Source organism: Triticum dicoccoides, chromosome 4A, assembly GCF_002162155.2.
Source record: "Triticum dicoccoides isolate Atlit2015 ecotype Zavitan chromosome 4A, WEW_v2.0, whole genome shotgun sequence".
NCBI lineage: Eukaryota > Viridiplantae > Streptophyta > Magnoliopsida > Poales > Poaceae > Triticum > Triticum dicoccoides.
In genome coordinates, this window is record NC_041386.1 from 476,054,511 (window position 1) to 476,066,037 (window position 11,527).

Sequence of the window (11,527 nt, forward strand, 5' to 3'; positions counted from 1 at the left end):
GTATGGTTTTGGCCACCGGAAGTGTTCCGGGCATCACGGGTAGTGTACCGGGACCACCGGAGGGGTCCGGGGGTCCACCGGGAGGGTCCACGGGCCTCGGAGGCATACATGGGCCAAGTGTGAGAAGGGACCAGCCCCTAGGTGGGCTGGGGATCCTCCCCACCAAGGCCCATGCCTGGTGCGCCTCCCTCTCCCCCCCCCCCCCTTGGCCGCCACCCCAGATGGGGATTGGGGCTGCCGCCACCCCTAGGGTGGAAACCCTAGGTGGGGGCGCAGACCTCCCTCTCCCCCTATATATAGTGGAGGCAAAGGGGCAGCCCAACACACGAAGTTCTTCCCCTGTTGGCGCAGCCCTACCCCTCTCCCTCCTCGTCTCTCGTAGTGCTTGGCGAAGCCCTGCTGGAGTCCCGCGCTCCTCCACCACCACCACGCCGTCGTGCTGCTGCTGGACGGAGTCTTCCCAACCTCTCCTTCTCCCCTTGCTGGATCAAGGCGTGGGAGACGTCACCGGGCTGCACGTGTGTTGAACACGGAGGCGCCGTTGTTCGGCGCTTCGATCGGAATCAACCGCGATCTGAATCGCTACGAGTACGACTCCTTCATCCGTGTTCTTGTAACGCTTCCGCTTAGCGATCTACAAGGGTATGTAGATGCACTCCCCTTCCCTCGTTGCTAGATTACTCCATAGATTGATCTTGGTGATGCGTAGAAAATTTTAAATTTCTGCTATGATCCCCAACGGTGGCATCATGAGCTAGGTCTATGCGTAGTTTCTATGCACGAGTAGAACACAAGTTGTTGTGGGCGTCGATTTTGTCAATTTACTTGCTGTTACTAGTCTTATCTTGATTCGGCGGCATCGTGGGATGAAGCGGCCCGGACCGACCTTACACGTACGCTTACGTGAGACTGGTTCCACCGACTGACATGCACTAGTTGCATAAGGTGGCTAGCGGGTGTCTGTCTCTCCCACTTTAGTCGGGTCGGATTCGATGAAAAGGGTCCTTATGAAGGGTAAATAGAAATTGGCATATCACGTTGTGGTTTTGGCGTAGGTAAGAAACGTTCTTGCTAGAAACCTATAGCAGCCACGTAAAAACTTGCAACAACAATTAGAGGACATCTAACTTGTTTTTGCAGCATGTGCTATGTGATGTGATATGGACAAAAGGATGTGATGAATGATATATGTGATGTATGAGATTGATCATGTTCTTGTAATAGGAATCATGACTTGCATGTCGATGAGTATGACAACCGGCAGGAGCCATAGGAGTTGTCTTAATTTATTTATGACCTGCGTGTCAACATAAACGTCATGTAATTACTTTACTTTATTGCTAAAGCGTTAGCCATACTAGTAGAAGTAATAGATGACGAGACAACTTCAAGAAGACACGATGATGGAGATCATGGTGTCATGCCGGTGACAACGATGATCATGGAGCCCCAAAGATGGAGATCATAAGGAGCAAAATGATATTGGCCATATCATGTCACTATTTGATTGCATGTGGTGTTTATCATGTTTTACATCTTATTTTCTTAGAACAACGGTAGCTTAAATAAGATGATCCCTCGCAATAATTTCAAGAAAGTGTTCCCCCTAACTATGCACCGTTGCGAAGGTTCGTTGTTTCGAAGCACCACGTGATGATCGGGTGTGATAGATTCTAACATTCGAATACAACGGGTGTAAGCCAGATTTACACACGCAATACACTTAGGTTGACTTGACGAGCCTAGCATGTACAGACATGGCCTCGTAACACGAAAGACCGAAAGGTCGAGCATGAGTCGTATAGAAGATACGATTAACATGAAGATGTTCACCGATGTTGACTAGTCCATCTCACGTGATGATCGGACATGGCCTAGTTGACTCGGATCATGTTTCACTTAGATGACTAGAGGGATGTCTATCTGAGTGGGAGTTCATTAAATAATTTGATTAGATGAACTTAATTATCATGAACATAGTCTAAATTGTCTTTGCAAATATGTTGTAGATAAATAGCTCACATTGTAGCTCCCTGTTTCAATACGTTCCTAGAGAAAGACCAAGTTGAAAGATATTGTAAGCAATGATGCGGACTGGGTCCGTAGTCCGAGGAGTGTCCTCACTGCTACAGGGAAGGCTTACGTCTTTGATGCACCACTCGATGTGCAAACCCCTATAACGTCGTCTATGGATGTTGTGAACACCTGACAGACACATCCTGATGACTACTTGATAGTTTAGTGCACCATACTTTATGGCTTAGAATCGGGATTCCAATGACATTTTGAACGCCATAAGACATATGAGATGTTCCAAGAGCTGAAATTGGGATTTCAGGCTCATGCCCGTGTTCAGAGGTATGAGACCTCTGACAAGTTCTTTTGCCAACAAGATGGAGGAGAATAGCTCAGCTAGTGAGCATGTGCTCAGAATGTCTGGGTGCTACAATCACTTAAATCAAGTGGGAGTTAAACTTCCAGATAAGATAGTGATTGACAGAGTTCTCTAGCCACTATCACTAAGCTACTAGATCTTCGTGATGAACTATGACATGCAAGGGATGGAGTTGATCCCGGAGCTGTTCGTGGTGCTTAAGACCGCAAAAGGTAGAAATCATGAAGGAGCATCAAGTGTTGATGGTTTAACAAGACCACTGGTTTCAAGAAGGGCAAGGGCTAGAAGGGAAACTTCATGGATGGCAAACCAGTTGCCGCTCCAGTGAAGGAACCCAAGGTTGAACCCAAACCCAAGACTAAGTGCTTCTATTGTAAGGGGAACGGTCACTGGTAGCGGAATTACCCCAAATGCATGGTAGATAAGAAGGCTGGCAACTTCAACAAAGTACATACGTGTTATTAATGTGTACCTGACTAGTACTCCTGGTAGCACCTGGGTATTGGATACCGGTTCAGTTGCTATTATTGGTGACTTGAAGCAAAAGCTACGGACTAAACGGAGACTGGCTAAGGGCGAGGTGACGATGTGTGTTGGAAGTGTTTCCAAAGTTGATGAGATCACAATCGCACGCTCCATCTGCCTTCGGGATTAGTATTGAACCTAGACAAATGTTATCAGGTGTCTACGTTGAGCATGAATACGATTAGATCATGTTCATTGCAATACGGTTATTCATTTAAGTTAGAGAATAATGGTTATTCTGTTTACATGAATAATACCTTTCATGGTCATGCACCCTATGTGAATGGTTCAGTGAATCTCGGTCGTGGTAATACACATGTTCACGCCAAAAGATGTAGATAGTACCACTTTCTTGTGGCACTGTCGCTTAGGTCATATTGGCATAAGATGCATGAAGAAACTCCATGTCGATGGATGTTTGGAGTCACTTGATTTTGAATCACTTGACACATGCGAGTCATGCCTCATGGGCAGGATGACTAAGACCCCGTTTTCAGGTACAATGAAACGGGCAAGGGACTTGTTGGAAATCATACATGCTGATGCGTGTGATCCAATGAGAATTGAAGCGTGTGGTGGATATCGCTATTTTCTCATCTTCACTGACGATTTGAGTAGATATAGGTATATTTACTTAATGAAGCACAAGTCTGAAACATTTGAAAAGTTCAAGCAATTTCAGAGTGAAGTTAAGAACCATCATAACAAGAAGATCAAATTCCTACGATTTGATCGATGAGAATTTCTGAGTTATGAGTTTGGCAATCACTTAAGACAATGTGGAATTGTTTCGCAGTTGAAGCCACCTGGAACACCACAGCGTAATGGTGTGTCCGGACGTCATAATCGAACCTTATGAGATATGGTGCGATCTATGATGTCTCTTACCGATCTACCGCTATTATTTTGAGGTTATGCATTAGAGATAGCTGCATTCACTTTAGATAGGACACCATCTAAGTCCGTTGAGACGATGTCGTATGAATATGGTTTGGCAAGAAACCAAAGTTGTCGTTTCTTAATGTTTGAGGCTGCGATGCTTAAGGCTTCAGCCGGAGAAGCTCGAACCCAAAAGCGGACAAACACATCTTCATAGGATACTCAAAGGTGACAGTTGGGTATACCTTATATCTTAGATCCAAGGGAAAATTGTTTGTCGCTAAGAACGGGTCCTTTCTCGAGAAGGAGTTTCTCTCGAAAGAATTGAGTGGGATGAAGATAGAACTTGATGAGGTTGTCGAACCTTTACTTCAACTAGAGAATGATGCAACACAGAAAGATGTTTTCTGTGGCGCCTACGTCTGTTGAATTGGAAGTGATCATGAAGCTTCAGATCAAGTTGCTATCGAACCTCATAGGTCGACAAGGATATGTAGTACTCCTGAGCCGTACGGTAATCCTGTCTTAGATATCATGTTGTTAGACAACAATGAACCAACGAGCTATGGAGAAGCGATGGTGGGCCCGTATTCCGACAAATGGTTAGAAGCCATGAAATCCGAGATAGGATCCATGTATCAGAACAAAGTATGGACTTTGGTGGACTTGCCCGATGCGGCAAGCCATTGAGATAAATGGATCTTTAAGAAGAAGACGGACGTGGGCGGTAATGTTACCGTCTATGAAGCTCGACTTGTGGGAAAGAGTCTTTTCACAAGTTCAAGGAGTGGACTACGATGAGAATTTCTCACCCGTCGCGATGCTTAAGTCCGTCGGAATCATAGCATTAGCTGTATTTTTCGATTATGGAATCTGACAGGTGGATGTCAAAACAAGTTTTCTTACAAATTTTCATAAGAAAAAGTTGTATGAGATACAATAAAAGGTTTTGTCGATCCTAAGGATGCTAAAAGGTATGCTAGCTCCAGTGATCCGTCTATGGACTAGAGCGAGCATCTCGGAGTTGGAATATATGCTTTGATAGAGTGATCAAAGCTTTTAGGTTTATACAATGTTTGCTAGAAACTTGTATTTACAAGAAAGTGAGTGGGAGCACTACAACATTTCTGATAAGTATATGTGGATGACATATTGTTGATCCGAAATAATGTATAATTTCTGGAAAGCATAAACGGTTGTTTGAAGAGTGATTTTCAAAGGAAGACCTGGATAAAGCTGCTTACAAATTGGGCATCAAGATCTATAGAGATAGATCAAGACGCCTGATGATACTTTCAAAGAACGCACACCTTGACATGTTTTTGAAGGAGTTCAAAATAGATTAGTCAAAGAAGGGGTTCTTACCTGAGTTGTAAGGTGTGAAGTTGAGTAAGACTCAAAGCTTGACCATGGCAGAAGAAAGAGGAAGGACGAAGGTCGTCCCCTATGCTTTTGTCATAGGCTCTATACGGTATGCCATGCTGAGTACCGCACCTGATGTGTGCCTTGCCACATGTCTGGTAAGAGGGTGCAAAGGTGATCTAGGAGTGGATCACCAGATAGCGGTCAAAATTATCCTTAGAGGAATAAGGAAACGTTTCTCGGTTATGGAGGTGATAAAGAGTTCGACGTAAAGAGTTACGTCGATGCAAGCTTAACACCTATCCGGATAGCTCTGAGTAGAGATACCGGATACGTATAATGGAGCAACAATTTGGAATAGCTCCAAGTGGAACGTGGTAGCAGCATCTATGATATGACATAAAGTTTTGCGAAATACATAGGGATCTGAATATTGTAGACCCGTTGACTACAACCTCTCTCACAAGCATAACATGATCAAACCCAGAATTCATTGAGTGTTAATCACATAGTGGTGTGAACTAGATTATAGACTCTAGTAAACTCTTTGGATGTTGGTCACATGGCGATGTGACCTGTGAGTGTTAATCACATGGCGATGTGAACTAGATTATTGACTCTAGTGCAAGTGGGAGACTGTTGGAAATATGCCCTAGAGGCAATAATAAATTAGTTATTATTATATATTTCATTGTTCATGATAATCATTTATTATCCATGCTAGAATTGTATTGATAGGAAACTCAGATACATGTGTGGATACATAGACAACACCATGTCCCTAGTAAGCCTCTAGTTGACTAGCTCGTTGATCAATAGATGGTTACGGTTTCCTGACCATGGACATTGGATGTCATTGATAACGGGATCACATCATTAGGAGAATGATGTGATGGACAATACCCAATCCTAAGCCTAGCACAAGATCGTGTAGTTCGTATGCTAAAGCTTTTCTAATGTCAAGTATCATTTCCTTAGAGCATGAGATTGTGCAACTCCCGGATACCGTAGGAGTGCTTTGGGTGTGCCAAACGTCACAACGTAACTGGGTGGCTATAAAGGTGCGCTATGGGTATCTCTGAAAGTGTCTGTTGGGTTGGCACGAATCGAGACTGGGATTTGTCACTCCGTGTAAACGAAGAGGTATCTCTGGGCCCACTCGGTAGGACATCATCATAATGTGCACAATGTGACCAAGGAGTTGATCACGGAACGTCACAACGTAACTGGGTGGCTATAAAGGTGCACTACGGGTATCTCTGAAAGTGTCTGTTGGGTTGGCACGAATCGAGACTGGGATTTGTCACTCCGTGTAAACGAAGAGGTATCTATGGGCCCACTCGGTAGGACATCATCATAATGTGCACAATGTGACCAAGGAGTTGATCATGGGATGATGTGTTACCGAACGAGTAAAGAGACTTGCCGGTAACGAGATTGAACAAGGTATCGGGATACCGACGATCGAATCTCGGGCAAGTATCATACTAATAGACAAAGGGAATTGTATACAGGATTGATTGAATCCTTGACATCGTGGTTCATCCGATGAGATCATCGTGGAGCATGTGGGAACCAACATGGGTATCCAGATCCCGTTGTTGGTTATTGACCAGTGAGTTGTCTCAGCCATGTCTGCATGACTCCCGAGCCCATAGGGTCTACACACTTAAGGTTCGATGACGCTAGGGTTATAGGGAAAGTATGTACGCGGTTACCGAATGTTGTTCGGAGTCACGAATGAGATCCCGGATGTCACGAGGAGTTCCGGAATGGTCCAGAGGTAAAGATTGATATATAGGAAGTATGGTTTTGGCCACCGGAAGTGTTCCGGGCATCACCGGTAGTGTACCGGGACCACCGGAGGGGTCCGGGGGTCCACCGGGAGGGTCCATGGGCCCCGGAGGCATACATGGGCCAAGTGTGAGAAGGGACCAGCCCCTAGGTGGGCTGGGGAGCCTCCCCACCAAGGCCCATGCGCCTAGAGAGAAGAGGGGGCAAACCCTAAGGGCAGATGGGCCCTAAGGCCCATGCCTGGTGCGCCTCCCTCTTCCCCCCCCCCCCACTTGGCCGCCACCCCAGATGGGGATTGGGGCTGCCGCCACCCCTAGGGTGGAAACCCTAGGTGGCGGCGCAGCCCTCCCTCTCCCCCTATATATAGTGGAGGCAACGGGGCAGCCCAACACACGAAGTTCTTCCCCTGTTGGCGCAGCCCTACCCCTCTCCCTCCTCGTCTCTCGTAGTGCTTGGCGAAGCCCTGCTGGAGTCCCGCGCTCCTCCACCACCACCACGCCGTCGTGCTGCTGCTGGATGGAGTCTTCCCAACCTCTCCTTCTCCCCTTGCTAGATCAAGGTGTGGGAGACGTCACCGGGCTGCACGTGTGTTGAACGCGGAGGCGCCGTTGTTCGGTGCTTAGATCGGAATCAACCGCGTTCTCAATCGCTACGAGTACGACTCCTTCATCCGCATTCTTGTAACGCTTCCTCTTAGCAATCTATAAGGGTATGTAGATGCACTCCCCTTCCCTCGTTGCTAGATTACTCCATAGATTGATCTTGGTGATGAGTAGAAAATTTTAAATTTCTGCTAGGATCCCCAACAATAAAAGTGTACAATAAAGCCCATAAACATCCAAAATAGAAGATTATATAGCATGGAGCAATCAAAAATTATAGATATGTTGGAGACGTATCAGCATCCCCAAGCTTAATTCCTGCTCGTCCTCGAGTAGGTAAATGATAAAAATAGAATTTTTTATGCGGAGTGCTACTTGGCATAATTTCAATGTAATTCTTCTTAATTGTGGCATGAATATTCAGATCCATAAGATTCAAGACAAAAGTTTAATATTGACAATAATACTTCAAGCATACTAACTAAGCAATCATGTCTTCTCAAAATAACATGGCCAAAGAAAGCTATCCCTGCAAAATCATATAGTCTGGCTATGCTCTATCTTCACCACACAAAATATTTAAATCATGCACAACCCCGATGACAAGCCAAGCAATTGTTTCATACTTTTGATGTTCTCAAACTTTTTCAATCTTCATGCAATACATGAGCGTGAGCCATGGACATAGCACTATAGGTGGAATAGAATGGTGGTTGCGGAGAAGACAAAAAGGGTGAAGATAGTCTCACATCGACTAGGCGTATCAACGGGCTATGGAGATGCCCATCAATAGATATCAACGTGAGTGAGTAGGGATTGCCATGCAATGGACGCATTAGAGCTATAAGTGTATGAAAGCTCAAAAAGAAACTAAGTGGGTGTGCATCCAACTTGCTTGTCACGAAGACCTAGGGCATTTTGAGGAAGCCCATCATTGGAATATACAAGCCAAGTTCTATAATGAAATATTCCCACTAGTATATGAAAGTGACAACATAGGAGACTCTCTATCATGAAGATCATGGTGCTACTTTGAAGCAAAAGTGTGGTAAAAGGATAGTAGCATTGCCCCTTCTCTCTTTTTCTCTATTTTTTTATTTTTTTTATTTGGGCCTTCTCTCTTTTTTATGGCCTCTTTTTTTTCATTTGGGCTTCTTTGGCCTCTTTTTTTCGTCCAGAGTCTCATCCCGACTTGGGGGGAAATCATAGTCTCCATCATCGTTTCCTCACTGGGACAATGCTTTAATAATGATGATGATCACACTTTTATTTTCTTACAACACAAGAATTACAAACTCGATACTTAGGACAAGATATGACTCTATATGAATGCCTCCGGCGGTGTACCGGGATGTGCAATGACTCATGAGTGACATGTATGAAAGAATTATGAACGGTGGCTTTGCCACAAATACGATGTCAACTACATGATCATGCAAAGCAATATGACAATGAAGAAGTGTGTCATAATAAACGGAACGGTGGAAAGTTGCATGGCAATATATCTCGGAATGGCTATGGAAATGCCATAATAGGTAGGTATGGTGGCTGTTTTGAGGAAGGTATATGGTGGGTGTATGATACCGGCGAAAGTTGCGCGGTACTAGATAGGCTAGCAATGGTGGAAGGGTGAGAGTGCGTATAATCCATGGACTCAACATTAGTCATAAAGAACTCACATACTTATTGCAAAAATCTGTTAGTTATCGAAACAAAGTACTATGCGCATGCTCCTAGGGGGGTATATTGGTAGGAAAAGACCATCGCTCGTCCCCGACCGGCACTCATAAGGAGGACAATCAATAAATAAATCATGCTCCGACTTCATCACATAACGGTTCACCATACATGCATGCTACGGGAATCACAAATTTCAACACAAGTATTTCTCAAATTCACAACTACTCAACTAGCATGACTCTAATATCACCATCTCCATATCTCAAAACAATCATCAAGCATCAAACTTCTCTTAGTATTCAATACTCTATATGAAAGTTTTTACTATTCTTCGATGCCTAGCATATTAGGATTATTTAAGCAAATTACCATGCTATTTAAGACTCTCAAAATAATCTAAGTGAAGCATGAGAGTTCATCTATTTCTTCAAAATAAAGCTACCACCATGCTCTAAAAGATATAAGTGAAGCACTAGAGCAAATGACAAACTACTCCGAAAGATATAAGTGAAGATCAATGAGTAGTCGAATAATTATGCAGCTAGGTGAAGACTCTCTAACATTTAATAATTTCAGATCTTGGTATTTTATTCAAACAGCAAGCAAAGCAACATAAAATGACATTCTAAGAATGGCAAACATCATGTGAAGAAGCAAAAACTTAGGATCAACCGATACTAACCGATAGTTGTTGAAGAAGAAAAGTGGGATGCCAACCGGGGCATCCCCATGCTTAGATGCTTGAGACTTCTTGAAATATTATCTTGGAGTACCTTGGGCATCCCCAAGCTTGAGCTTTTGTGTCTCCTTAATTCCTCTCATATCAAGGTCTCCCTAAATCTCAAAAGCTTCATCCACACAAAACTCAACAAGGACTCGTGAGATAAGTTAGTATAAACCATTGCCAAAACCTTATCATAATCTACTGTAGCAAATCCCTAAAATTATTATTCAACATTGCGTACTAAATGCCTCTTCATATTTAATAGTCCTATCCTCAAATAGAATCATTAAAGAAGCAAACATAACAGCAATCTGCCTAAACAAGACAGTATGTAAAGAATGCAGCAACATCCATACAACCCTAGCTTCAAAAATTATGAAAGAAAATTCCCACTGCATTAAATTTATCAGAGCTTAATATGCAAAAGGTTTCAACATTTTATCACATTCTGACTTTTCTAGGGAATTATTGCAACAGCGGTAAACTTTCTGTTTTCAAACAGCAACATGTGGACTTCTAAAATAGGCATAGTAAAGGATATCAATGCCACTTTTATTGAAATAAAATATGCAAAACATTGTTATAAATAACAGAAAACAAATCCTAACAAAATAAATTGACGCTCCAAGCAAAACACATATCATGTGGTGAATAAAAATATAGCTCCAAGTAAAGTTACAGATGAATGAAGACGAAAGAGGGGATGCCTTCCGGGGCATCCCCACGCTTAGGCTTTTGGTTGTCCTTGAATATTACCTTGGGGTGCCTTGGGCATCCCCAAGCTTAGGCTCTTGCCACTCTTTATTCCATAGTCCATCGAATCTTTACCCAAAACTTGAAAACTTCACAACACAAAACTTAACAGAAAACTCATAAGCTCCATTAGTATAAGAAAGTAAATCACCACTTCAAGGTACTGTAATGAACTCATTATTTATTTATATTGGTGTTAAATCTACTGTATTCAAACTTCTCTATGGTTTATAAACTATTTTACTAGCCATAGATTCATCAAAATAAGCAAACAACACACGAAAAACAGAATCTGTCAAAAACAGAACAGTCTGTAGTAATCTGAATCAAACGTATACTTCTGGAACTCATAAAATTCTCAAATAACTTTATGGAGCTGAGGAATTTATCTATTAATCATCTTCAAAAAGAATTAACTAAATATCACTCTCCAAATAAACATGGCAGCAATTCTCGTGAGCGCTAAAGTTTCTGTTTTTTTACAGCATGATCAACAAGACTCTCCCCAAGTCTTCCCAAAGGTTCTACTTGGCACAAACACTAATTAAAAGCATAAAACCACATCTAAACAGAGTCTAGATGAATTATTTATTACTAAACAGGAACAAAAAGCAAGGAACAAAAATAAAGTTGGGTTGCCTCCCAACAAGCGCTATCGTTTAACGCCCCTAGCTAGGCATGATGATTTCAATGATGCTCACATAAAGGATAGGAATTGAAACATAAAGAGAGCATCATGAAGAATATAAATAGCACATTTAATTCTAACCCACTTACTATGCATAGGGATTTTGTGAGCAAACAACTTATGGT